We start from the raw sequence: 24,765 nt of genomic DNA on the forward strand, positions 1-24,765 counted from the left end.
GTTCTTTTCGATTAATTAAATAGATTCGATTTCATAAATTATATTATCAAGCATCAGCTATCGTTAACATCTGCATTTGTTTACACTTGAGAATAATTCAAAGAGTTTAATTTGTAAAATCAGCTATCTCCTCCTCCTATTCTCCGTTGTTCTCTATAATTTTATTAAAAGCAAGGTTTACTGTGCATCATCTGAACAATGGAAAGGCTATGGCTACACGAGGTAGCAATTATTAATGACTCGTGTAGAAATTTAAAATACTGTTACGAAAATCCGACATTTGATGAAACAGGTTTGGCTGAAGACTAATCGATTTTCTAAGAAAGCAAATTTTAAAAATGATAAAACCCAAAACAGATTAACATCACATGTAAAAGGAGATGATTACGAAAATGTCCTAACGAAGTTCGCAGTAGTGGTAACTGGTTTGTAAAAAGGTAGTGAGAGCAGAGTATTTGCGGAAAGCAAAGTCAGTTGAGTCGACAGGGTTGAATTGTATAAAATACACAAACACACAAAACGTAAAACACAAACAGAATAAACATTGTAAGTAGAAGTCCTCGTAAGTAGATCTACCGGAGAATTATAAATAAAATCTACGTTAACCTAAAAATCACTATTCATTGATGCGTATTTTATCTCAAACGGAGTTGAGTAGAAATGCAAATTCCTAAGCACTTGCAAGCACTTTACCTCTGGTAAGCGTCTCAAGATGAAGGTTTCCACAAAAAGTCTCACGCAGGATTAAAGCTAAAACTTCGGAGATTCTCCTCAGCGAGGTGGACCGAGCACGCAAAGGCAACTACCATAAATCCTCCGCTTTAAAAATATCGATCACTTTTTTTAAGAATTCTCATTACTTTCTCCTGCACATAAGAATTCGAATTCTTTATAAATGGTCATCGGTTTATTCATCATATGTTTTAAAGCCTCTATGCTTCTATTGTGCACGATGATGCTAAAACAGCTCAATTGACAATACATAATAAATATGGGATTATAGTCTGGCCCAAGAAAGTGCAATCGTGTCATGGTCTTAGAAACAAGAAACCGTAAAGATGTTGTCATCAAGAGAAGCGCAGGAGCTACTATGTTCACTTTCCTTAAAAGGAGAATTTGTCGTTAATCCGAGAATATTTTGCATATCGTACGCGATAATAAAAACGTAATTGATTTGATCTTACAAAATGGGGCATACTGTCACAAAGCTAAAGTGTTTCTGAATCGGTCGGTATAATAAAAGCTGGATCTGTTTCAAGTTCTTCTGAGTATTGTACTCATACGCACCGATTTAATAATAATATGCCATTAGTTGTGTAGGGTGCAAAATATATAGAGGTTTTGTATTTCCTATAACCATTAATTGGAAGATAAAATTTTCTTTTTTTACTTTTCCCGCTTCCTTTACAATATCCAAGATTACGCACACAAATATACTCGTCTGATTGTCCGTTCCTTCAGCCGTTTCCTCCTCCGGTCTCTCTGCCTGATATCTAAGGTTGAAGGATAGTTGACTGATAGTTGAATTTTTCCTTTAACTTTCTTTTGAGTGAATGAGTGAGTGAGTGAGTGATTCTGTGAAATGTGTCACGTGTAGTTGATAATATTTAATCTGATTTTCATTTATTTGTGTGGAATTTTCAAAACTTCTTATTAACTCGGCCCCAACTACCAAGGATTATTTTCTATACATTATTTCTCACTTCCATTACATAAACGTATTGATATACCTTGTCGATGAATTTTAAGGATCAATCAGGATATGTTCATCTGGTCTTTTTACAAGATATTAAAACATTATTAAACATCCGTTTTTCACTAACGTCTACAGTCGCACTTAGGCAAGTCTATATAAATTTCTTTTTATAATTATATACATATATATATATGTTTAGCTTTCGATCCTTAGACGTTTTAGGTACGTAGAAACCTAGGCTGACTTAAAAGCTTCCGTTCTAAGCGTGAAGATGGTGGCGCTTATCCGAAAAAGTTATGTTCATATGTTTCAGCATCCAGTGAAAACTAACAACTCATCGAAATTTCAGCAGTTGATGTTTGACAGCTGGTTAGCGACTTGATATGAGGTTTTTTGCGAAAACAAAAAAAAAAAATGAAGCAACAGGCAGTCATCATGAAAAACCCATTTTTGATAGAACAGACATATGCATAAAAAACGAAAGGCCAACCGGATGTAGTGGGCGGGGAATCTTCGCAATCATTTGGACGTTGAAATTTTCGATAGCTGAACTGAAACGTTGGCGCCCCAGCTTCGATAATGAAGAAACGGTTGTTAAGAACATCGATAACGACCGATAAACACATGGCTCAAGTTTACCAAATAGTGCCGCCTTCGAATTAAAGTTAAAGATATAGCAAGGGCAAGGGAAAGTGTACAAAAAACTGAGTATCACGTATTGAATCGTGAGTTTGATAGCACAAGGCTGCAACACGTTGGACATCCCGTTCTCTCATAGCCACCGAACAAAAACATTGACTGGAATGCGTGAATGGAAATTTGATTTTTCGAACCCATCTATCATATTCTTTACCTATTGTGGATAGATTTGAAGGAAGTGCCCAGGTTTGCATCAAAAAACGAAGTCAATGTGGAAAATGGAGCACATTTTGAAGGCCTTGGTAAATCGTTCTATAAACCGGAGATCGAAAGTTTAGTCCGTTCAGTCCATTGGACTGATTATTGATTCTTCAAGGGAATGCAATGTTGATGAATAACTTCAAGCTTTTGAGGCAATTCCTGCAGAACAATCATTTTATAATACTTGAAATTACTACTCTTTGTTGCGTGATATACTCCGTCAAGAGATGTTTTCTTCTGCATACAAGAATTCTAGCAGCTAACATGCCGCATCTTCACTTTCCTCGGACTCATCATTTGTTGTCAAGCACTGAGAAGCATCGCAAAATTCCCAGCTTAAACTTGTTGATCTGTTTTTTAAACTAACCTAAATACCTTTCCTGCGCATATAAACTCTAACGTTCTCCTAAAGCGTCGCGTTATAAAGTATTATATCTAAGCGCAACGATGAAATTTATTGAGTTCACTTTCGAAAAACTTTTTTGTTTGATTCCAAACAAATTTTCACTCCTCGAGCTCAAGGTTTAGTTTCATCTCTAAAATATCGAAGAAGTCGACCTAATAAAATATAAAAGCCAGGAAGAATGAAGATCAGAGTAAAATGAGAGTTTCATCAGGTTTATGATGTTGAGAGATATTAAGCCTAGCAGGAGAGCATTGAGTTTAATGTGATAAGAGCAGAGTAAACACACGGTAAGTTGTGAAATAAAGTAAAAGTTTGCATCTTCTCATCCTTTGCTGTGATTATCAAAGTGATTCGGGAAATGACTTGTTACGAAAGAAAATGACAAGAGCTGACAGCCAGTAACTTTCATTTCAAGTCTTCCAAAAGTCTTTTTTTATAAACAAATTTCAAGTTTTTGCTTCATCTTCAAGTATCTATGAAAAGTATTAGGCGCATCGTCTTTAACGTCTTTAACGTTAAACCCACCCACGAAATATTTAGTAATCATACGTCAATATTGAATGAATTTGCAATCATCTAGTTCAAGGTCAAGGTCTAATCAACAGCTATGGACTTCCTGTTAACATATACATATAAATTTTTTTTTTTTTTTTATTAATAAATTATTTTTATATCCATCCATATACGTATGTATACATATATGTATATATATTTTTATGAAAAGCGTCCGAAAAGCAACCAAGTTCAGCGAATAAATTTATTGATAACATACATGAGCTCCGTAAGCACCAAAGGCCACTTAACTTAACTTAAATAATTAATTGTATATGAGATCTTTTATTATATAATTTCATTAGCTATTTAAAAGTATCTCGTACTTTAAACTTTTTTATTGAAATTTATTAAATGATTTGTTATTAAAAATGTAACGGGAATTTTTTAAATAAATCATCAACACAAACCCATAAAAAAGCGCAAGATATATCAAGTTTAATATAAAAGTTGAATAAAATTATTTCTCTAATTACCTAACAATGCTTGTTTACCTAATTGTTTTAAGTAACCTTTGTACAATTTATGAAATACAATTCTTATTAGGTATGAAACAAGTACGAAAGTTACATTCACCAATAGCGCGATTTGTTTTTGGTGTTTGTCCCCTAACGCTCGCTATATGAATATTGCTACGCTCGACCACTTCTCTATACCTTTTCTGGTTAATTATTTTTTAAAGCTAAGCATAATAAAGTGCGCATTGTTGGCATCTTCTTGATTGAATTTTGTTTGCAGCTCTGTTGTGTAGTGAAATTAAAGTTTACTTAGTTAGCTTAATTAGTGTACGGCGGGTTTAAATGATTTATGAAAATTGTTTAAAACATTTATTGTAAAATATTTTTTTTGCACATCACCGAGGGATAACGGATATAATCAGTTTGTCATAACGTCTGCAAGACTCAGAAGGAAGCTTTAGAAGTCCCGCATAGTCTATACATTTTTCATCATTATCAAATTCGGACTCGACGTTTTGAGAATGTCCGTCCGTCCGCTCCTATATAATATCTAAGGAAAACGATCTTAAATTCGCGAAACACCTTGGAATTTGTTGTATGCAAGTTGGCATTGAGAATCGATTGAAGGACATGCTTACAATGCCATGCGAACGGAGCATACTGCGAGTGTGATTGCATATCGTGGCTAATATGCATCTACTTTGAAGTGTGACAGAATTATGCAAAATCAGCATAATTCATTTGCAAAAAGAAGAAGAAGAATTATGTCACACTGCAACTAGCTGATAATTCACATTTCGTAATGCAATGCGTCGCTAGACGCCCTAATTGAATTAATCGATCAAAATTTTATGCTTACGCTAACAATAAGATATTTTTGTAGAATTTTTGCATAAGTAGCTATGGTAAAATGAAATAAATAATAATAATTGTTGTGAATTAACAATTAAATAAAGCTTTTTGCTCGCTATATGAAAAAAGGCGCCTAACCCCGCCCAAATTACCTAGCGAGGGATAACTTCTAGCCAACCCCGCATTGGCACTAAAAGAAGTTGACAGTCTTGGCGGTATAATCCAAACACTATATAGATCGATGCACTAAAACTAGGTGTCACTTGCACCCTTTTAACACAACACCTTTGTTTTCCAAGAGGAAGAAAATCAGCGGAAGAAAAACGCGTTACTCACAAACTGTACCACATAAGTGCAGACAAATTTGAACGTACACTCTACGGGCGAACCTATAACGTGTCTATAAAAATAGAAAAAATTGGCCGCGCCCACCTAATATTATAAGGTATAAAATTATTTCTTTCCCTACCCAGAAGCAAGTTACAAACAACTCATAAGTGGAATGCACCTAAACTTGTCGATCAATTAGTCCGTCCGTTTTGTTGTTACTGTTCTCTCGTTCGTAAAAATAAAGACATCGCTTACAAACCAAGAATTTGAAAAGGACGAAGAACACGCTCGCAATGCAAGAATGACTAAGAACAGCGGTGCTTCACATGTTTTTGGCTCGTTACTCTTAATCTACAGTCGACATATTATTATTATTATTATTATTATTATTATTAATTTCGCCAGATAAATAAATTCTAAGACTATACTCTTAAAAGCACTCGTATCTAAGGCTATCGGCTTTTATTGAAAACTCTTCCGGACTTGAGGTTCGAACCCATGACCATTGAGTTGCTAATCGAGATTACTCGCCTTCGGCCACTCAGGCGTATACAATCGATATAAATGTTCACTTTCTTTCTACAAAAACAGAAAAATTCAGTAGAGCCCGTCCCATTGTTATCGAGTATGAAAATTGACTTTTTCTTTAACTTTTTTTTTTTGTCTTTTTCAGGATAACGGTGATAAGTATACAACATTCGTTCACACATGAATATTGTTTTCTCACTTGTTCTTTTTTCAAGTTCTTTCAATTTTTTAAAATTTTTTTTAATAATTGTTTTCTACCGTAACTTATTCTTTATATCAGAAAATCTGTGATGGACAGAGGGCAGGCAGGTTTGATTTTAATAATAATTGTGCGCGCGAAAGAAATTTAAAACTTTACTCTTGCTTTCCTGTAAGTGCCATTGAAACCGCGTGGAGCTTAATAATAAGAATTTTTATTACGAAAAAAAAGTGGAAAACTTGTTTAGAGGCTACATTTACCCCTTGCTTGATCATTTGTACACCATTTATATACATAAGCAGATTTTATATAGGCGAATATGTAGGCAGACCATAGGACAAATGGATGAAAAAAGAAGTCAATCATTAACGACGCACAAAGGTGTACATATATGCAAATGAGTCGATAAATGGATTGACCAAGGGGCCTCTTTTAGTTTATTTTTGCGAGATTGGTATTGATAAGGATAATAATAATAATAATAATAATAATATTAATAATAACTTTAGTGTTGTAGAATAAATTTTGTAAAGAAGAAAGAGCAAAAGCAAAGAGAAGGAGATCAATGAATCATGCAGCTCGAATAAATTTAAAAAAGGAAAGAAAAACCGGCAGACCAATGGGTCCGGGAATGAGAGTAATGAGAAAGAATTCTTGAACTTGGGGACACACATGTGAATGAACACAAAAATAGAGATATGAAAGCGGGCAGGAGCACTTGAATGCAAGGAAAAACAGCTTAAAAGAAAACCTAGGTAAGGAGAGACGTTGCCTAATTTTTTGTAGAAATGAATTTGTAAGCGAACGTGGAAACCTATTGACGGTGCTTTAATTAAGAGAACAAAGCAGAAACTTACTTCATATGCAGCCCTAATCACTAGCATGGACAGTGCGCTTAAAAAAGATGAACTTTTCCGAGTTACGAGATATAAAGTCTCCGCAATATGTCTTGTCATAAGAGCATTACTTATGTGTCTAATAATCAGGTAAATTGTTTATATACCGAAGCTCGGTCAAGAGTTCTTTTAACAAAGAACTTTACAGACTGTACATGTGATGTGATGTAATTTCGTATCCAGATGTAATGAACTTTAAGCCATTAAGTATATAGTACAAATTCGATTTCTACTTAAGTCTTCGGCCTGGCTGAGTATGCGGTGACCTTCGTCCCAATTTGTTTTGTTCATCGTTTAGCGAGATCACGTCAGCATTATTGCTTCTGTAACTATCGCTGTCATTATTATTAGGTTTTCAAGCTTAAGTTTACATCTTGACGCTCGCACGAATATTTACGAAAAATCAAAACTTTATTCAAATGTACGACACGTCTACAGCGAACTGTATATAAAGTAAATCACTTTACTCGCTCGCAGATAAAGAAAATCTGTTTTGTTAAACAATAGAAAATATGCATGCAAACCGTAAAACAAGAAAAAAAAAAAAAACGAAACACAACACAACACAACACAAAACAAAAACTTTCAATTTCATATTCATAATAAGAAATTTCACAAATAAAAAATAAAGAAAAAAAAAATAAATAAAAAAAAAAACTTTATTATAATCGAGTATCACCTTCAATATCATTGAATTAAGTTAAAACTTAAAGGTCATATGCGATAAAACTAATCATGTATGCGTACAGGTGACCCTAATCATGTTGCGTTTAACGCTATTGCTAAAACCGTCAAGCAAGATACGCAGTCAAGAGCTTGTAATGCAAAATATGGTCGCTATGCGCCGCAAGAGAAACATTGCGTTGTTATATGATAGTTACCTGCTTAGCTTAGCTTTTCATGTAAACTTACAGAGAGGGGGGAGGAGCGTATATACATATATTTCGTATTTCGTAATTGATACTTATTTGAATATTTAACTTATATTTATTTTTTTATTTGTATAAATTGGCTTTTTTTTTTTTTGTTTTTTTGTTTTTGCTTAAAATAAATATCGAAAAAAAATTTCGTCAATTAAACAGAAAAGCAATAAATATTGATTGTAAAAAAAAAAAAAAAAAGACGAAAACAACAATAATGAAATTTTAAAAAATACATGTATCTGACTTGAATATTTATAAACATTTGCTTCCAAAAAATGTGCATTAGCTACGACTTGCACTAAGAGTCTTGATATTGACGAGTCGGAATTTGGGAAGCAAAGCCTACGGACTTGAATGGAAATTGTTTATTAGGAAAAGAGAAAAAAAAAAAAAAACTAGAAAAGTGATTGATCGTAACCTTCCGAGAAGGCCAATAAACTGATAAATAAAAAGTCAAATTTATTGCTAAACATTTTGTTCGATTATTGGAGAAGATTTTACAGACATTCTGTCGATTCTTTTCATAAATCAATTCAACTAATGATGCTTACCTGCATAGACAAGATTGTCGTGTCGTCTTAAACGTTACTAAATATATTTTATTCTTCCGGCAAATTTACGATTTTTTATACCCTACACCACTTGTGGTACAAAAGTACTAAGTTGGTACGGATGTACATAACATAGAAAATGCTCTTTCTTATCTTATCTTGTCTGTCCGTCTGTTTCTCTCGTTTTGCCATGTTCAACCTATAGGTCGCGATTTTTGAGATATTCTGATGCAATTTGATATCTTGGCCCAAGCATGAATGCTACTAAAAATGTTTCGCATCAGGCCACTTCTTTGACAAACTGGTCGCGAAACGCCATGAACAGCTGTCCAGGTATTTTTGCCTCACAGATTTTAAATCCTGGATTTCTTGCTATGTCGTTGTCTTCTTATTCTTGAGCACTTACACTTCATCAAAACCTTAAAGTTCCGATCCATTATTATAACGAATTTTGATGAGACCAATCGTGGGCAATGAGAGGCATAGCTCCACCATTTCGATTTCGTTTGTTGAAGTAGTCTCTTGGAGACAGCCACAAACACAACATCCCTTACAAAAGTAATAATGCGGCATCTACATGTCGGACCATCGTTAGCGTTTCACGAAAAGTCACTGAAAGATGTCCCTTTTGATATTCGGGCAACTATCGGGAAGATGTACTTTCTTGAAACGGTCTTATGTACCTTAGAACTTATTTTGTAAAATATGTTTGCTGTAAAGCAGTAACAAAGTGTGCAACACAAGACATATAGGGTATAGGGTAGTGCTAACATATATATATATATATATATATTTATATTTACTTTTTGCAAGTTTTTCCTTACTCAGCTACCAGTAATAATTCTTAAAGATTGCGTAAGTTATTGATAAACAATTGAACAAATTACGACAGAAACACACACATTCGCGTTGTGATAATTAAAACGGCTCAGAATCTTGAGCTTGCATAAGAATGTCTACCTTGGCGTTTTTGCCCAATTGTGCGCGTTGCAGTCATGATCTTATAAAAGCTTTTTCACGCAAAATCGTTGTATTTTTTGCGTCACTGCTGCACCGCCTCTAAGCAAGGACTATTATATGCATATAAGTAAAACTCGACCTCATGTACATGTGTTTGTTATTCGTGCACGCATAGGTTCGATATTACCATGAATGTCAACATAAATATTTATCTGATAATTGTAGCAACCACAGCTGTAACAACATAAAGAAAAAAACAAAAAAAAAAACAAAAAAACAAAAGAAAAAGAAAAACTTGCGACAAGGTATTTGAAAATTGAAGACAACCGAAAACAGTTGAATTCGCATACTTGGACATACATATGTTACATTCATATGCACGTTACATACATGCGAATATATTTTCATATACATAATCATGTGTAGATTTGTTTTTACAGAAACGCGATTTGCTTTAAAACAGTGTTTTATTTTCTGTTGTTGTTGTTGTTGCTGTTGTTTCTGTTGCTGCCGTTCATCGGTAATCGGTGTTGAGCGTATTTGTTGATTACCTTGGAATTTAACTGCAGTCGGTTGAGCAAACATTCAACAACGACAATAACAACAACAACAACAACAAAAATAAAAATGAAGAAGAAAAGGAAAAAAATAAAAAAAATAATAATAATAAAAAAAAATAAAAAGCCAATAACTATACAGTAAAACACTTTCTTTGCTTTGCCTCTGCGATAACGATCGTTACTGTTGCTGCTGTTGCTGTTAATGTGTTTTTTTTTTTTTGGTTTTTTTTTTTACTTTATTTCACTGCTACTACTGCATTTTGTGTTTTTTTCTTTTTTTGTTTCGTGTGCTATTTATTCAGCTAATTGTGAGGAACTTGTAATATTTCCCCACCGACAGACGAAAAAAGCAGACTTTAAAGAAAAAAGGCGAAAAATAATTATCATAAGAAACTTTAACTAAATGTAGACTAAGTGACTAAGTGACTGAGTGAGATCTGGCAGGCAATTCATCAGAAATGCAATTGCGCTTTAATCAAAAGATTTGCGTTTTTTGTCTTCTTCGCACAACTTTTAACAACAACAACGGTGACAGCAGTAACGGTAGCAGCAGCAGCAGCGTGACAATTGCCATCTATAACAAATTTACGATACGCAACCCAAAAGAAAAAAATTAAATAAATAAAATAAAAGCAAAAAAATGCACATTTTGATTACACGAGAAAAACAATCCCATTCACAAACATACACATACATACAAGCATGCGCGCGCGCGCGCGCTCAAACGCACGCACGCACACTCCTATCCGCCCTGGGCATTTTCTATATTATAATACATACCTACATATCTACAAAATCTATTACACTTGAAATGCTGCATAAAATGTTGATCTGAAACTTTTACTTGTGATTAACGACTACTGCCGCTCGCGCCGCTCGTTGGTTTGTTGGCTGAGGTTGGGAACAATTTTAGAGAAAAGAAATCAAAACTGCAGCGATATAATAAATGCAAGTACCCGTCAAGCTTGATTTGTGGCAATTTAATAAATATTAAAATATCAGAAAGAGACAAAAAAAAAAACGAAAAACATAATAATTTATTTTAATAGCAGTAACTAAAATCGAGCCCAGTCAAGGGAGCAGCTTCAAGTGATAGGGAATGCAGGCGAAACAGGAGAAACAAAGCAAAAAAAAAAAAAAGAAAGCTTACCTATAACAAGTTTTTGTGCCAAGAACCTTGTATATAGGTTCAATGAACTTTGAAAGCTAACTAACAGTTCGTAGGTTTTTCATCGGAAATAAATTAAGCAAAGGCCTTGAAGTAAACCTACCTTTTGTTATGAAATACAAATCGATTCTGAATCGCTTGCATAATCTATCTAAACTTGTCTGTCCGTCCGTCCCAGTTGTCTTCTTCTGGCACAATTTTCGAAATATTTTGATGAAATTCGATGAACGGTAGTATTTTCGTTCAAGGACGAAAGCTATTGAAAATGGTTCGGATCACAACACTTTTTCGATCATTTCCCATATAACACCTTATTGTGATATGTCGACATAGGATAGTGTAAGATGTTTAGTGGCGGACCGTGCCCTAACTTGTTTCTAATAAGCTCTTTTCTATTTACTTTATCTTCACCTTTACCTTTGCTCTCTTTGCTCGCATTTTTAATGGCAAACTTGCACAAAACACATGAGATAGTCACTGCATACCGATTCACGCTTACTTTTCTCACTTAAAGAACCCGATCTGAAGATTGTGACGAATATAAAATTTCAATTAATATTAACAATGAAAGATTAGATCAGGGGCAATGTTTTCAGAAATTTCTGATGCTAATCCAACACACAGTCTGCGCTGTTTATGTCTGCGGCTGAGTGCTTTAACTGTATTGCAAGCACAACTGCAAGTGGTGTTTATCCGATGGATGGCTGCATCGTTTATAGATTGGAGGGTTACGACAACTATATAAACATAAGGACATCTGAGCGACTTCATAATGCGGGGGTAATTGAGACCCATTTCACAAGCTGAAAAATATTTTTTTTAAATTTTTTATATTTTTTAGTTTTTGGCTGCGCGCAAATGAAGTCTCTTTTTAAACGGTTAGGCATACTTGGTTAGATTATTTATACCGGAAGCAACTCGTGCGATATTCTTCATGTTATGTACGCTGCTAGAAAATCCGTCAAAAAACAATTTTTTATATACACATGTACCACAATTTACGGTATTTGAAAGGCGTGGCAATTCACATGTAACATCTTCCATAATTTTGCGTGTACACTTCTTAAATATCACTGCGAACGATAAGGATTTATATTGATATGTGCTTGATCCTCCTAAAGATTTCCTAAGTCCTTTGGTATATATATATATTTACAGCATGAGCACGAGCACGACCGGAAAGACGCTGATACCGATGTGAAATTGATATGGGGCGAGAAAAAAGTGTCTCTGCTCTCCGAGTTAATAATGGTTGGCAGACGATTCTTTAATAAAGCTTGGGCAACCCTGTTTCCCTCAAGATCGGTGGAAGCTATACGGAAGACGCACCAAAACGATTGAATATTATTTTACGAGATTAGCTGTAGGCGATCAAAATGAAAAGTGGGCATTGTCGGTAAGTTATGTTCAGAATCTTGCATCGGGGAGAGCAGAAGTAATGCCCGAAATGGAGAACTAACGACGGACGACCAACGCAGCATAACGGAGCTTATAACAGCAGGATGTCCCTTGTACGTGCATGCCCGATGATCGTCCGAGAGGACTATCGTTTGAGGTTAGCATATGCTTAGCTTAATCGGTTACGCCAGACCAGCTTTGAATATCTAATCAATTTGTTGCTTTCTATGTCAACTTCTAAAACAACAATTTAAAGAAACCATGGTAAAAAGGGACAAATGGACAGACATGAATTAAGTCTCTCTAAATTTTATCATATCCATAAGGTTTGCTTTGTAAAATTTTTTGGTATTACAAAATGAATGATAAAATCAATATCAAGTATCTCTACAATCTGGATCGTGAGTATTTAAAAATATTTATGAAAATGAATAAACCATGGCGTACGTAATAATTGCTTAATATATACTTTAAACAATGAACACGTATACTGTGACCTCGGTCAAGGTTCTCTGCCTAAGACAAGTCAATCGAATCTTTCGGGTACCTCTGTTAAATAAAATAATATGCGAAAATACCGAAAAAATAGCAAAATGAATATTTTTACAAAAACCTTATCTGAACGGTACGTGAGAAAAAAAAGTTATTGTTAGAAAAAAGAAAAAAAAAAAAAAAAAAAACGTTATACTATAATATTTATCTTCTTCTTTATTTTTTAATTAAAATTCCCACAACTACACTTTCATTCGAACAATTACATTGAACTTGTGCATGTCACTTAAAATTCCTCTCTATTCCTATACATAAGTACGGCGAACAAATGCAAATAAACTATAGTTTAATATGCCAATTAGCGTCGGATTACCAGTTAGAAAAATTTAATAAAAAAAAAATAAAAAAAAAACACTGTATTAATAACTACTTCAAGTTTGTGTAATAACTCATCTATAAGTTTTATTTTTTCCTGTTTTCTTCGATTAAGTCGCTTTAGAAATTTTTTTCTTTCAATATTACAAAAAAAAAAAAAAAAAAAAAAAAAAACCAACCTTTTACGTTTTTCCCATCCACCAGTCCGGAGATATGTTACTTTAATCGCTAACTACGCATATTCTTACTTGGGTTTAACATTGATTGATTGGGCTGTCGGAAAAGTTGAAACTTACAATTTTCAAACCTGTTGAGTTATATATATGAAAAAAAAAAAAAGAAAAAAACACTCAAATTAATTAATCACAAAATTGATCGAGTTGTTCAACAACATTTATTTTTTCATTTCTAATAATCATTCTACGCTTCGAGCAGCGAAACCTTAGAGAAGCTACTTGTTGATATAAACTGTTCTTTTGTATTTATTTATTTTTTTTTTATATTTATATTTGTAATTCTCTACTGATGGAATGCGTTATAAAAACGGAAAGCCTAGGGAAAAGAGTTTGAAAATTCATTTGAATAAATAGTAGAAATTTTGGAAAAAAAAACAAGAGATATTTTTTTGTTTGTATGATTAGTCCCTCAGGAGAATGTCGCCTACACATGTAAAAAGATCGTAGTCAGAGAGGAATGATGGGGGGAGCCGGCATGCTTAGACAGGGAGTGCACGTTACATGGCATATATATGCCTAACCGACGCAACGAACAGTGTATAGCTTAAGGGAGTTAAGCATGTGCTAAAGAAAAGAAATCACCTAACGACGGGAAACTTTACAACTAACCTTTGTCAGTTCCCTAAATGACGTCGAATTGGGCCGTTTGTTTTTTTACAAAAGGCCCACGAAGGCATTGATAATTTCGTATTTATTTCTTCACCTTAGACGGAAGGACAAAAAAGTATGCAGTCCTCATTCGGGGGACTTGGCCTTGCAACTACCAAAAGAAATATCAAACCAGCTTGTATTTAAAGAGATATTTGGGCTCAACACATGAAATCAATTTGCGACTTCAGTTCACCTAACTTCCGTCCAACCCTGCAAGACTTGCCTAGCATTGTGTGAAAAAGAAACCTGGCTGTCAAATTTGGAAAAGATATGCTATGGAATTTGGATTCAAGTTGCGACACCAAATGTCAACAATTTAACTGATCTTCTTTACTTTCAAGCCAAAGCGATTTATCCTTTCATGCTGAAAACATAAGCTTAACAAGTGTTTTGTTTCTATTGCAATGTTTTTTAATGTCGAAGCATACATATGCTCTCCTGGATATATGCTAGACCTCTCAAATTTGAGTAACGAGTACAAACATATTTCGGAGACCTTACAAACCCTATAATATAGTCTTGATGAGCTTACATAGAGAAAACGCTTTAGTTTGCACTATATGTCAGACGGAGTTCGATGTACTTGAAAATCACTATTAGGTCGTCAAATTATTCCCCGTAAGACAAGAGCGGTTATGAAACGACTTTTTTTATGTCGCCTCGTCAGATGAAGTTCGGAAATCAGCAAATCGAAACAAAGCAAATAATGACCGCCGTCCCCTAACTTATGTCTTTAAAGTTTTTACTTTAGGAAATTAACTTTTCAGGGTCACATTATACGTCTACGTATACATCCACATTATACGGTATACATACAACAAATGTATGTCTGCTCCGCCTTCCAATCAAATATAATATAAAGGCTGAAGGTTATTATAGCAAAAAAATCATCCCAACCCTTAAAATGCATGAAAACCTAACTATTTCTAGTTTATATAATTTCCTGGAAAATATAGCCAAGTCTTTGAAAAGTATAAAATAAACTATGTGATATGATATATATCGGTCGAATAGATGCTCGCTTTATCAAATGTCATTGTTAAACTTACGGTCAGAATTACGATGATTTCTAGTTTTTATCATTCAATAGAAAGTGCTGCCAAATCACTCAAAATTATAAGCTAATTATAAGCTATGATAGATGACGTACAAATTAGACTTGCTCTCCATCTGCCAATTATAAGTGATGCTCAAGTTGATCGCGAGAACTTCGCCCCAATTCCCCTCTAGTTGATAATGAGTATTAAACACCCCATCCTACTTTATCTGAAAGTGAATATGAATACAATTCGCTCTATCCTATCTAAGCTGATCTCGAGGTCCCGTCTTACCCATCCTGATAATAAATATTGAAGAATCCACGCCAATCTTATGCCCTAGTTCTATCCCTTTATCCCATCTAAGCTGAAGGTGAGTATTAAAATATTCGCCCTCATCCTATCACAGCTGAAAGTGAATATTAAAAGAATTCGCTCTATCCTACCTAAGCTGATGGCGAGTATTAAAATATTCGGCCCCGTCTTACACAAGCTTATAATAAATATTGAAGAATCCACCCGAATCCTATCCCGTAATCCTAAAAATTCGTTTTATCTTTCGGCGCAATCCTACTCAAGCTGATGGTCAGCATTAAATATTCGGCCCCAAATAACTCAAGCTGAAGGTGAGTTGTAAAAAACTCGGCCCAGTCCTAATATATATGCAATTTTTTTTTTTTTTTTCTCTTTTTTTTTGTGATTAATCTTACGTTAGCTCAAGTTTGTTTCGCGAAATGGCCTTTTTATGAACAATAAAATGTATTTTAAAATGCTAACAAAAATTTCTGGTTTTTAAATAAATTTTTTAAATTTAAAGTAAAATCCAAGTTTTTGTTGTGTTACTTTATGGTCAACATTTAAAACATTTTTGGGTATCTTGGTCGTTTTAACGACCAACCAGTTCACAGAGTTGACTACATTTTTTTTTTCCTTTTTTTTTTTTAGGTAAAGAACTGATACAATCTTTCAATGTTGCAAAAATGAAAAAAAAAAAAAAAAAAAAAAAACTATTGTACATGCATGTTACATTAATCTTGAAGTGAAGGTAATTTTAATTTAACTACAGGGGCCGAAAATGTTTGTAATAACACTTGTATCACTTGAAAGTGTACAACGTTATGCAGTAAAATACTACACTACAAGATTGAGTCGAAGAATTACTTTACTGCACTTTACTTAAGACTTGAATGAATTTAGGACCATGTATATATATATATATATACATGTTATAGCAAAGTAAATTTACAAAATTTCATTTTAGGCTTTTAGAGTTCAGTACAAATAGTGAGCTGAAGCGATGGCCTAATGCGCTGAGAGTGACCCCCAAACGACGCTGGTGGTTATTAGAATTTTCATTTTTGAACTAAAAATGATTTTTGCGTTAATTCCGTTAAAACATTGCAAGATGTGCGGAGCACATTTACTCAACTGCAAGGTGGCATTCAAAGCAAATAAATTTATTTATAATAAATTCCTAAAAACGTCAGCTTCAAAACGGTAAACCTCAGACATCGCCTTTTAGTTAAAGATTTTCGTTTACATCCATATCAGAGATGTCTGCACGACGAAAAAAAAAAATTAATTTTCATTAAAACGAAGGAAAAATTTTGCTTTGTTAAATTTTTAAAAATCCTTTGCATCCAAGCTTCAAATGCTTATCGTTTTCAACAAAAGGATAAAAAACCTGTAGTAAGAGTAAATATGTGTTTTAAGGGGCTTTCAGAAATCTCTTCCGGTATAACATAAGTGAATTGAAGAATCATGTGGAAAATCATTTTCACGCTTAAAAAGGCATATGCTAACGATTAAAGGCTCGCTTAAGTTATACCCAAGCCTTGATTGTCGTCGCCTGAAACGCGAAACCACGATTGGAATGAACGATGCAAACTTTGTGTAAATTTTGGACAAAAAAAAAAAAATAAAGAAATAAAGGAATATTTACTTGGATGAAACTGTGTAAACATTTTCATGGCCTACTATTCGCTTCCCGAAGATTGCAGGTGTTCGCTTTCAACAATAATTCGACTACGTATTAAAAACACTCATGGATCCAACTTAATCTCTTAGAGGTTTATATTTTTTTGCATATTTCCGTTTTAACCACTCACTTAGCGAATGTTTTTCCGCACTTGTAACATGGCGATTATCGGAGAGAACTGGGCAAGGACAAAGAAACCGGCCGCAGTCTAGTTGGTGGTACGCCCTATCGGTGAATGTTATGTCTTCTAATGGTCAGAGAGAACTGGGAGAGGGCATAAGAAGTGGCCGCTGCTTAGTGAGTAATATGCCCTATGGGTAGATGTTATATCTTTACTTGTCTTTTACTAAGCACCCAAGTATTCTGCATCACATTGAGATTTGAATCCGCTAACACCGACTTGGTAATCGCGACTCTCGTCTGCTCGTCCATGTGGCAAACGGGACGTGATCGAAAACGTGGCCTTTCAACACGCTTTTGCCTCACTAATATATCTTACAATAATAATTATTGGTTACGAACTCTGGTTGCGAATTAATATAGCCAAAGAATTTGCGTAATTGTCTCGTGCCGCGCCCTCTTAGCATTCCCTAAATATTTGTAACTCGTCTTTCCACTGCTTACTTTTGGGATTAGAAGTTTTCATCGTCATTTTGCTTAGATGAAAATTGTTTAGTAAATTTGGACTTAAGTCAATGACCATAGGGAGAGGTTATGTTGTCATTTATAGGGTCGGAGAAAGTACTTTTTATTCAATTTATCCCTTTCCCTATGATTGATTAGATTTCATTAAGACTTAACCTCATTGAAACTCCGCTTTATCTTCGCTTTATAAGTTTTACGTTCTCTCCCTTCACATTGTCGTTTACTTTGTTCAATTAAGATTTTAGTTTTTATATTAATTGGGTGTGACTTTGCTCTTGATTTGAGTTTTAAACTATGACGCGAACGTGACTTTTCGATTTGATGCTTGACTGGTAACTCATCCTAAAGGCTGGTCATTGCGAATGTGACTGCCAGATTTTCTGCCTTAGTTGAAATCACCTGACTCCAGTTTATCTAAAAACCATGGCGACATTATTATTTTTTTCAGTGGCTTATAAACCAGCTTTAACGTTCATCTTAGAGACCATGAGACGAGAATCTATGACTAAAAGAAAAAACATGTTTTTTTCTTGCAGCTTAGCTTCTTTTTCGTTTTATGTCATTTCGAAAATTTCGCTATCAATAGACATAGCGAAGAAAACAGACTTGAGTGTATAAACTTGTTTTATCACTTCCGTTCCTGGAACTTTTCAATTAACTTAATACAAAAGAATAAAAATAAGAAGAAAATATATAGAGAAACTGCCGCTAAATGAATCATCGGTTGTATCTCTTCACAATGTCCCAACTTTGGAAGAAGATTCATTTACACTTCTTTTTAATGCGCATTGATTGTATAAAATTTACGTTTACATGTAAATTGCATATATATAACGAATGACAAATTTACTGCAAAGCCGGCTTTTCCTCTCATTCCTTCGCTAGCAGGCACTCAACGCTAACTTTTATAAATAAAAAAGTTTATGGCTTCTTTAAGATATGTATGTACATTAAAAAAAAGAAAAAAAAAAAAAAACAGAAAGAACGCACTTTGCATATATATATATGTGCATGCATGCATGTATGTCTATGCGTATACCAATGGTTTTGCATATGCATGCCTCACATCTACAGACACTGATTGATGGCGTTGGAAAGAAAACTCAAGCATTTAATTGTGTAAATCCTACCTCCCTTTAGCAGGCAAAAAAATAAATAAATAAATTTGTTAAAAAAAGCAGAAAAACAATTTAATTTACTGTAAAAGTGAGAAAAGAAATCAAATAGAAAAACAGCACAACAATAAAACACATAAGCACATTAACGTGCATTAACCAATGCATGCATACTACGCGCGGGTTTGCATGTATGTATTGCTTAAGAAAGTCTTTTTTTTCTTTTTTTTCTTTTTTTTCTTAATAGTTTTTATCGCTTTTGTGTGTTTGGCATGAAATTTCATATTATTATATATGAATTGTGAAAATCTTGTTTGTTTGTATGCATATATGTGTGTGTGTATGTATGTATGAATGTGCGAAAAGCTATTTATGTGTATTTCTCTTTTTCACTTCTGTGCTAAGATTTTGTTTATTTAACGACTAATATGTGTAAAAAAGAAAAAGTTTAATAAAACCGAAAACAACAACGACAACGACAACAACAACAACAGCGATAGTGACGCTTCTATTTCTTCATATTTATCGATTGGCGAAAAAAATAAATCAAAAAAAATCTATGTTTGTATGCATGAAGAGATCGATATAAAACTATTTTAAATGTGAAGAGAGATCAATATGTGTATATATCGTCAAAAAAGTACCAGGAGTTTCTAACTAAAAGTTATCGGGAAAGAATATCTAAATAAAGAACAAATTAAGAATGAGTTGAAATTAGAATGCGCATATTCTGTTAAGAAAGTATCGGGAACATCATATATTTTTTTGTCAAACAAGTACCAGGAATTTCGAATTAAACAGCATCGTGAAAAAATATTTCGATGTAGAAAATGTTAGATATTAAGAGCAATTCGAATGCCTATATTCTACCAAAAAAGTAAAAGAAATTTTATATATAAAGAGTATCAGGAAATGTAGAAATGTCTACACAAAAACATATTAAAAATGAGCACAGATGCGAATGTGCATATTCTGTCCGAAAAGTACCAGGAATGTTATAGAGAAAGTATACCAGGACACATTGATGTACATATTAGAAATGAGCAGAGATTCGAATGTGCAAATTTTGTCAAAAAAGTATCAGGAATTCCATAGAGAAAGTGGACCAGGAGAAAAGGCCATATATAAAAGCATATTAAAAATGAGCAAGAAGGAGTAGAATGTTCACATCCTGTCAACAAAGTACCAGGCATTTCGTATCAAATAGTGCTAGGAAATATAGATTGTAAATAAATTGTTGTCAAAAAAGTACCAGAAATAGAATAGTCCGCGGGAGGTGCTTGTTTATTGAATGTCACTAAAACTAATTTTACAGAATCCTAACTACCTCTTAATTTGCTTACAATTTTTTCATTTTAATTGTGCTAAACTTTGACAGATTTCTATTTATCTTATGGATCAAATAATCGAATGAAGAATTCATTTTAAATTCTGCGATACTAATGGAATTTTGTAAAGGAAATTTGTAAACTACAGAAAAATAATGCAAAACATCTGTGAAGCTGTAATTGCGTAAAAATGACACAAGATATTCAAGAAGAGTTTACAAAAAATTTTGGATTAGTGTTGAAACTAAATGTTTTTTTTTTTTTGCTCATCGTAGAATGCACTAAGCTTCCATATCACAAGCCTGATTTATGCGTAAAAAATGTGGCTTCAAAAAAAAGCGAATCGCGAAGTGGGAGTACATCAACCGGAAAAGGTTGGGTTTTGCGTTGGCTCTACATCTTGATCTAAAGGCCTATGTATATTGTAGAAAGTTAAAAAAATTTCATTTTGAATCTACGGCCTTCTGTGAAGGCAAGAGTAAGATGTATCTGCTTTATGAAAAACAACTCTGAAATTTCGCAACACTTTGAACAATCCACCTGCTCGCAAGTCCTCACAAAGAAGTTTTTAGATAAAACCTTTATCAAAATTTTCATTGCGGCTCCGAAGAAAAGGATTTCAGTTCCCTGATGTCCTGAAACAAAGGGCATTAGAAAATGGAAAAATGAAAGGGGAAGACTCCTCTTTCTATTCGAGAAGAAAAATGTTAGCGTATATGTGTTTTTTCAAGTGCGCCTCAATAAGAGAATTGCAGAAGGAAAATCGAAGGAATTTTTTGTAAACTCCCAATACTTTTTCGACAACATAAATATATTAAACACACGCAAAAATATTGCGTTGTACAATAGAACTGATGTTATTTAGGCCCAAGCGCTAATAACTTATATGATTAGAAATTGTGTATATTGTATAACTTCCCGAAAGCTCATCACTTTTTAGACTTGTAAACAAAACTACATATTTAAACTATGTTTATATACACTGACATGGATATATATCATTTTGCATACACATATCCATAAGCGTGAAAATATGTTACATGGCTATTATGTCTGTATTGAATGATTATCTACTTGGCTGACGGACTACTTAGTTGCTTAGCTGTTGGTTTAAATAAAGAAGTGATATGATGTATATTTTCTGTTTTGCCATGATTATATTGTTCGTTTATGTTTTTTTTTTTGTGAAAAATTTCTAAAAGAAAACATACAAATTATATTACTTTTCTTTAACTTTACGCTTCACGTTTTGCTGGAATTTCGTTCGCTTCTTTTACTTCTTATTATTCTTCTTCTTCTATTGACCTCTATTAGCAAAATTATCCAATGTATTATTGTGACCGCACACACAAGAGCTTATTGCAAAAACAAAAAAAAAAAAAAATAAAAATAAACGTAAACGTAAACGTAATTGAAATTCAAATTAGCTCCGCACATAAAAGCACCGCATCGCTCAGACTTTAAATATTTTCCATAAACATACAAAGTAAAGCAAAGAAAATTAATGCCCGTATAATTTCACTTCTTTTCGACACAATAAGAAGCAAAAGCAACAACACGACGTTCAACAAATATGCGGCTTAAAAAATTTTTTTCTTTTCTTTATATTTTTTTTTTTAATTCACTCCGTTCGCAAGTTGTACTTGGAAGCGCGTTTATATGACCAGCAGTAGCTTACGCTAGCAACGACTATGAAAAACTGAAAGGCACACTATTATTTGCCAAGTCTGGTATATACACAGGGTACATGTTTGTGTATGTGTGTGTGTGCCTTTGTATGCAATTATTAGCATTATTATTGATCACTCACACTTGGAAGGCATTCGATTTAAACTTGGCTCAAACCAGCAACAAAACAGGTATAGTAATTCGCCCAACTAGGCATAATATACTCATAACATATAAGCACAAGCTCACAAGCGTGAGCCCGAAAGCCAACCAGTCAGTCGATCAGTTAGTTAGTTAGTTAACAACAAATCGTAGCTTAGCCCAACATAAAAGCTAAACGAATAGTCTCAAACATAGCTTGGTAGAACACAAGCATACACATACTTACGCTCCTTTAAATGTATATGTGTGCGTGCGTTTGTTTGTTTGCGTGTGTTTTACGCCGGTTAGTATGATCGCCATAGGGAAAGAGAGAAAGAGCGAGAGAGAGCGCGGTAGTGTTAGCATATAGGATGTTGTTGAAATATAGATATTTAAGAGGGCAGAAGATCAAAGATTTGTTGAGCAATTTGAATAACGCCCGAAAAGTAAATGTTCATCAAAATCTGTATATTAAAATCATTGGAAAAAGTTCAAAATGAAAGAAATAATTCAATGGATCAGTAAAACTAAAAATAATTTATTATTATTTTAACTAATTTAATGCGCAATTCGGACAACCTAGAATATCAGTAATATAACCTGATTTAACCTAATAAAATAGCAAAAACTAATTTAGATATAACTCGTAGAGAAGTGGCAAGGAATCTTATCTTCTTATGTGCTCTTATAGACGTATTCTCATGAGTCGACAGTTAACCAGTAAGCAAGTACCCCGTTGGTAGATATATTTAACTAAGCAACCTTTCCATGTTAGAAGTGAATCGCAAAGTTTAGATAAGCGAGGCCATCAATCTATATACCTATAGTAGGAATTTTCAACTTTTTAGGTTACCTCAGTCGCATTCGAGAAAAGCAAACATTTTGATACATTTTTTTTTTCCATTTCTCTTTGACCTCATACGTGTAATCGTCAGAAGAAAGCAGAGGGAAGAAAGATATAAAAAATGGCCTTTACCTACCGAGCACTCACTAAAGCTACGTTCACACTCCAATCTTAATTAAAATATGGTCTATCGCACTGAGAATTGAATCCGGAGATGTCGACTTGCTCATCGAATCTCTTAACTATTTGGCTCTGCGCGTGTATAAAATGGGAAAGATATAAAGGTAAAGATGAAAAAATTCCTCCCGCGCTTGTAATTTGTCTTGACTACGATCGTGTCCTCACTTCTCAATCTGTTTTTCTGGTATCTGGTATTTGTTACAGCGCAACTGGGTGAAACGGTACACGAACTCGAATGCAACAGGACCTTATGAAATTATTATTTCCAAACTTTTGAAGGTGATACGGATCGGTAGTAATGAAATTGGGTGCCAAACGAGTTGAACCAAATTCCTGCCGTGTAAGAACGTGCTATAAAAACAAGAAGAACGCCTTACAATTGTTACCCAAAAAGTACTAAATTTTGATAAACAAAATCATAAAAATTCGCAAGTTAAACTCGGCCTGTCCATCATCGTGTACGAAAATGTATAGAAGAAAACCCTTGAGTAGCTGGCCACAAAAATAAAAAAAAAAGTGTTAGAGCGACCATTATGCATAACAACGCTTGGATGTAAGACTTTCTCCTCGCCCTCTCTTTTAACCTTGATGGTATATGGTTTAAGCAGCGTTTTCAGAAAGTGGTCCGATCGGAACCACTCTCAGCAATTATTAGCAGGTATTTTGTTTCATCAAAATACCTCAAAAATTGCGACCTGTAGTTTAAACACAAGGGAAACGGACGAGTGGACGGACGGACAGACAACCCTAGATCGATTCAGACAATAATTCTGAATTCATCGATATAATGAAAGGGTGGATCTCTCTTGTATCTTTTTGGATGTTGCATACATAATATGCCCTTGTGTCACAAGTGATGGGTGACGGGTATAAAAATGAAGCATTTGAGAATAAATTTCGTACGAAAGTAATAAATTGCTTGATATATATTTGTTTTTTTTGTTTGGGTGTAAAAAAGAAACTGCTTAAGCGTGTTTTTTCTTAATAATTTTTTTTTTTTTTTTTTTTACGTATTTAATACGAGCTTGTCGCTTCTTTGAAGCGAGGCTTATATTCGATAGGAATCGACTCAATTTGAACTTAAATAAGACGGAGAAGCAAACTTGTTTATGCGAGCACTTTTTCCTTTTTTGTTTTTCTTTTTTTTTATTTTTCATTGATAAAGTCGAGTCGAAAAATGCATAAAAATTGAGCGAAATTAGCGAATGAATTTTGTTTTTCGCTTTATTAGCATATATTTATTGTTTTACTCAATAAACAACAACAATGACAAGACAGAAAAGTAAAAATTATGCTGATAATATGATACGTAACATATGTATTATTATTATTATTATTATATTAATAGTAATTTTTTTTTTTTCTTCTCTACAGATTCTTTTGGTGTTGCAATAGAAAATCGCATACAACTAAGTTTTATTTTTTTATTGTATTTGTTTTTTTTTGTTCATATTTTTACTTTGCTTCCGAAACCGGGTTTTGCTTAATAGCTAACATTTAAGAGAAGTGTTGGTAGCGAGTAGCATACAATATAGTTATGCACTTAACCAGTTAGAAGCGGAATTTCAAATTTCAAGTTTCAAATTCCTTTAAGCGCGGTCAAGTACACATCATTTTTCCGTAACCTTTCACATCCCCTTTAAAAATGTTGTGGAAATTAAACAAATATGAGGAAAGAATGCGTGAAATGCTTATCGT

The 24,765-nt window shown here is 33.7% G+C and overlaps 1 protein-coding gene across 3 annotated transcripts in view; it reads right to left on the reverse strand.

Moving 5' to 3' along the window:
• Positions 1–21,928, reverse strand: part of LOC119636090 (scavenger receptor class B member 1) — a 44,724-nt gene extending 22,796 nt beyond the window's left edge. The window contains exons 1-2 of one of the 3 annotated variants that reach the window (XM_038031221.1): positions 21,718–21,928; positions 21,458–21,589 (exon numbers count right to left, since the gene is read on the reverse strand). The gene's annotated coding sequence lies outside the window, so the exon portion shown is untranslated. Of the gene's footprint in view, positions 1–21,457 lie in introns of all 3 variants that reach the window. The other 2 variants (XM_038031220.1, XM_038031219.1) reach the window with 2 other exon arrangements.
• Positions 21,929–24,765: the final 2,837 nt, after the last annotated feature.

This window comes from Glossina fuscipes, unplaced genomic scaffold (genome assembly GCF_014805625.2).
Source record: "Glossina fuscipes isolate IAEA_lab_2018 unplaced genomic scaffold, Yale_Gfus_2 27, whole genome shotgun sequence".
NCBI lineage: Eukaryota > Metazoa > Arthropoda > Insecta > Diptera > Glossinidae > Glossina > Glossina fuscipes.